Source organism: Lactuca saligna, chromosome 6 (genome assembly GCF_052625555.1).
Source record: "Lactuca saligna cultivar CGN05327 chromosome 6, ASM5262555v1, whole genome shotgun sequence".
NCBI lineage: Eukaryota > Viridiplantae > Streptophyta > Magnoliopsida > Asterales > Asteraceae > Lactuca > Lactuca saligna.
The window spans coordinates 176746825-176752233 of NC_136422.1; the positions used below are offsets into that span (position 1 = coordinate 176746825).

General features: G+C 43.9%; 1 non-coding gene across 1 annotated transcript; it reads right to left on the minus strand.

Moving 5' to 3' along the window:
* Positions 1 to 278: 278 nt before the first annotated feature.
* On the minus strand, positions 279 to 385 carry LOC145003572 (small nucleolar RNA R71). The gene has a single exon (XR_013662027.1). It is a non-coding gene; the product is annotated as a small nucleolar RNA R71 (small nucleolar RNA).
* Between the last annotated feature and the right edge of the window lie 5024 nt (positions 386 to 5409).

Here is a 5409-nt window from a genome sequence, read left to right on the forward strand (position 1 = left end):
AGCTAAAAGGTCATATCCTAGCTTCACTCAAGGAAATACCTTTCTATGGGAAAGATCATGAAGATGCCTACAAACATTTGGATGAAGTAAATGATGTTGCTGATTACTTCAATATTCCAAATGTAACCCGCGAAACTCAACTACTTCGTATGCTTTCGGTAACCTTCAAGGGTGCTGCTAAAGACTAGCTCAAGTCACTTCCCCCCGGATCAGTCACCACTTGGGCCAGAATGAAGGAAGAATTTATTGATCACTTTTGCCCACCATCCAAGATAGCCAAACTGAAGAAGGCCATTGCAAACTTTGAACAACAAGCTGGAGAGTCTTTATATGAAGCATGGGAGAGGTACAAAGGTCTGCTCAGAAACTGCCCACACCATGATCTAAACAGCCAGCAAGAAGTTTCCATCTTCTATGATGGAGTCAATGTTACAACCCGGCAGTTGCTAGACTCACAAGGCCCACTTACAAAGAAGCCACCCCCGGTGATTAAAGAATTGATTGAAGAATTCTCTAAACACTCTAGAGAATACCACAACCCTAGGAATGATGTCACGAGGGGAGCCGCTTACGCTGCTACTGAAGATTTATCCGCGGTCATGGCCATGTTAAAAACCATGGATAGGAGAATGGACAAAATGGATCAAACTATCCATGCTATACGGGTGGGTTGTGAAAACTGCAATGGACCTCACCTCACTAGAGATTGCGATTTGGATGAGAATGGCAACAAGAAGGCACAAGCATGTTATTCGAGCGGTGACCGGTATGATGAGGACTGGCACAAACAAAAGAAAGAGTGGCTACCTTACGAAGAGTACAAGAAGGCCAAGGAGGAGAAGTATAGACAAAAAGGGAGAGGCTTTTATCAAAAGGAGGAGCCGGTGCAAGAGAGGAAGCCAAGCTTGGAAGATATTCTTACTAAATTTGTGGCTGCTTCCGAGAAAAGACATAGTGACCATGATGCTGCTATCCAAGAAACAAGAACAATGCTCAGGAACCAGCAAGCATCCATCCACAACATAGAAACGCAGCTTGGGCAACTTGCTCAACAACTAAACCAAAGGTCACCGGGTGAGCTTCCTAGCAAAACCGAGAACAACCCACGAGGCGCACAAGTAAACATTGTCACAAAAAGAAGTGGGAAGATCATCACTCCCCTGGCCCCCATTCGAACTAAAGCAACCAGGGACTCGCAGAAGGAAGGAACGGAAGAACAAGCAGAAAACCAAGATTCACAATCTGAGAGTTCTACTCGCCAAGTAGGGCCGATGGACTCGGCGAGTACCCCTTCTAAAACAAATGAACAGCCTCCCTTGAAGCCATACCAGCCTCCAATGCCATACCCAGCCCGAGCCAAGAAAGAGAAGCAGGAAGAGGAATATCAGAAGTTTCTAGACCACATTAAAACTCTTCAAATCAACATTCCTTTCATTGAAGCCGTCATGCAAATGCCCAAGTATGCTAAGTTCCTTAAGGAACTCCTCACCAACAGAAGAAAGATGGAGGAAGTGCAGAAGGTAGTGTTGAATGAGAACTGCTCCGCCGCAATGCTAAACAAGTTACCAAAGAAGAAGGGTGATCCGGGGAGCTTAACTTTACCTTGCCAATTTGGCAACTTGGCTGCAATTCATGCCTTAGCTGATTCTGGAGCAAGTGTGAACCTTATGCCATACTCGTTCTTTAAGAAGCTAGACCTCCCGGAGCCAAGGCCAATTCGAATGGCAATTCATTTGGCAAACAAGACTGTCACCTTCCCAAGAGGCATTTGTGAAGATTTGCTAGTGAAAGTGGACAAATTTGTCTTCCCGGCTGATTTCATCATTCTAGACATAGAGGCGGATCCGCAAGTGCCAATTATCCTTGGAAGGCCCTTCCTCAACACAGCTAGCGCTATCGTAGACATGAGAGATTCTAAGCTCACATTGCGAGTTGGGGACGACTCAGTAACATTCGGGGTAGACCAAGCCATGAAGTACTCAAGGAGTAGTGACGACACGGCTTTCTCAATCGACATGCTCGACGAACTATTAGAGGAAGACATACCTGAAGATTCCAGCAAGTTTGCAGCTTTGGATGAAGCATTTGACCCAGAAAAGGACTTACTAGAGATTGAAAGACTGTTGGAAGAAGCGGAGTATGAAGAAATAAAGAAGCAATCTGAGAGGCCTACTCGCCGAGTAGACCCGATCTACTCGCCAAGTAGACCCGATCTACTCGCTGAGTACATCTGAAAAAAATCCAGAAGTCGTGAATGCAGCTGCAAACTCGCCGAGTACCATACCTGCACTCGGCGAGTCCGTCACTAAAAATAACCAATTGGAGCTTAAAACACTACCTGACCATCTGGAGTATGCCTTTCTGGAAGAAGGAAATCAGAAACCTGTGATCATAGCCTCGAATCTATCCAAGACGGAAAAGGAAGAACTTGTACACGTGTTGAAGAAAAGGAAAAGAGCCATCGCATGGAGCATCTCCGACATCAAGGGAATAAGCCCATCCTATTGCTCTCACAAAATCAATTTAGAAGAAGGAGCAAGGCCGGTGGTGCAACACCAAAGATGATTGAACCCGAACATGCAAGAAGTCATCAAGAAGGAGGTGGTCAAGCTCTTAGATGCAGGAATCATCTACTCCATTTCCGATAGTCCATGGGTGAGTCCGGTCCAAGTGGTGCCCAAGAAAGGAGGAATGACGGTCATCACCAACGAAAAGAACGAGCTAATTCCAACGCGAACGGTAACCGGTTGGCGAGTGTGCATCGATTATCGAAAGCTAAACGATGCCACTCGCAAAGACCATTTTCCCCTTCCTTTCATAGATCAAATGTTAGAGAGACTATCGGGTCATAGCTATTACTGCTTTCTAGATGGGTTTTCAGGGTATTTTCAAATACCCATAGACCCAATGGACCAAGAAAAGACCACCTTTACATGCCCAAGTGGGACTTTCGCCTATAGACGCATGCCATTTGGACTATGCAATGCACCTGCGACGTTTCAAAGGTGCATGACCGCCATATTCCATGATATGGTGGAAAAGTTCATAGAGGTCTTTATGGATGACTTTTATGTATTCGGATCTTCTTTCCATGACTGTCTCACAAATCTTGACTCAATGCTTGCTAGGTGTGAGAAAACCGACTTGGTCCTAAATTGGGAAAAATTTCACTTCATGGTCAAGGAGGGTATAGTTTTGGGACACAGTCTCTAAAAAGGGAATTGAGGTGGATCGGGCAAAGATAGACACCATTGCCAAATTACCCCCACCAACTAATGTGAAGGGCATTAGGAGTTTTTTAGGACACGCAGGTTTTTACCGGCGTTTTATAAAGGATTTTTCCAAAATCAAGAAACCTCTAACACAATTATTACTAAAAGATGCACCCTTTAATTTTACTAAAGAGTATGTAGAGGCATTTGAATTCCTAAAGGAAAAATTAACTAATGCCCCGATCATTATAGCACCAAATTGGAACTTACCCTTTGAGATCATGTGTGATGCTAGTGACTATGCACTAGGAGCGGTCCTTGGTCAAAGGGTTGATAAGCACTTTCAACCCATCTATTATGCAAGCAAGACCCTAAACCCCGCCCAAGAGAATTATACTACTACTGAAAAAGAATTGTTAGCCGTGGTTTATGCTTTTGACAGGTTTCGCCCTTACTTGGTTTTATCTAAAACCACTATTTTTACTGACCACTCGGCTATCAAGTATTTGTTTTCCAAACAGGATGCCAAGCTAAGACTAATACGATGGGTGCTGCTTCTTCAAGAATTCGATACAGAGATACGAGACAAGAAAGGCATGGAGAATGTAGCAGCCGATCATTTATCTAGGCTCGAGAACCTGCGATTGCAAGAAGATAAGGATGGAGACAACTTTCCGGATGAATACATTATGGTGTCCGTGGGAGAGGAGCCATGGTTTGCAGACATAGCTAACTATTTAGCTACAAATTATGTCCCGAAGGATTATAGTAGTCAACAAAAGAAGAAATTCTTTGCGGAGATCAAATATTACTTTTGGGACGATCCATACCTCTTTCGAAGCTGTGCGGATGGAATTATAAGAAGATGTGTGTTCGGGAAGAAAAGCCGAAGAATACTAGAACATTGCCATAGCGGGCCCACGGGAGGACATCATGGAGCACACTATACCGCAAAGAAGATCTTTGACATTGGGTTCTATTGGCCTACAATCTTCAAAGATGCAGCCCAATATGTCAAAGAATGTGATTCTTGTCAAAGGGTGGGAAACATTTCATCTCGCAATGAAATGCCACAACATAGCATTCAAGTGTGCGAGGTGTTCGACGTATGGGGCATTGACTTCATGGGACCTTTTCCCATATCCAAAGGAAACAAGTACATACTAGTGGCGGTAGATTATGTCTCAAAATGGGTGGAGGTGCAGGCTTTACCTACAAATGACGGACGGGTAGTGGTACGATTCTTAAAGAAACTATTCTCCCGGTTTGGTGTTCCAAAGGCCCTAATTAGTGACCGAGGCACACACTTTGCCAATGATCAATTGGAAAAGCTGCTCTAGAAATATAGGGTGAACCATAAGTTCTCCACGTCATACCATCCACAAACGAGTGGACAAACTGAAGTGACCAATCGAGCCTTGAAGCGTATTTTAGAGAAGTCGGTGGGAAGCAACCGCAAGGAATGGTCGGATAAATTGGATGACGTGCTATGGGCATTTCGAACCGCTTTCAAAACACCTATTGGTACTACACCATATAGGTTGGTTTATGGAAAGCAATGACATCTACCGGTCGAGATCGAGCATAAGGCATATTGGGCTTTAAAGAGGTGCAACTTTGATATAGAAGAATTGAAGACCAACCGTTTGATGCAAATGAATGCCCTTGAAGAACTTCGAAATGATGCTTATTCTAGTTTGTGGCTCTATAAAGAAAAGACCAAGAGATGGCATGATAAAAGAATTAAGAGCAAAGACATTCATGAAGGCCAAAAAGTATTGCTTTTCAATTCCCGATTAAAACTTTTCTCGGGCAAACTTAAATCAAGGTGGGATGGACCCTTTTTGGTCAAGACGGTGTTTCCTCACGGGGCTATAGAATTGATATCAAGAGACAGCACACCATTCAAAGTCAATGGTCATAGAGTGAAGAAATATGAAGAAGGTGTCCCCCGAAATGAAGGATTGGAGGAGCTGCTACTGTGCGGAATTGCAAACACGTAGACGGGGCGGAGTCCAGCTAATGACTCCATCAAAAGAAGCGCTTCTCGGGAGGCAACCCAAGTTTCAAGTTTGCATTTTCTTTCCTTTTCTTTATTTTTCATATTGTTCTTTTTTTCATTCTTCTTCGTTTATTCTATGTCTCTAAGTGCTTGAGGACAAGCTATGCTTTGAGTGTGGGGTGGAAGGGCTAAACA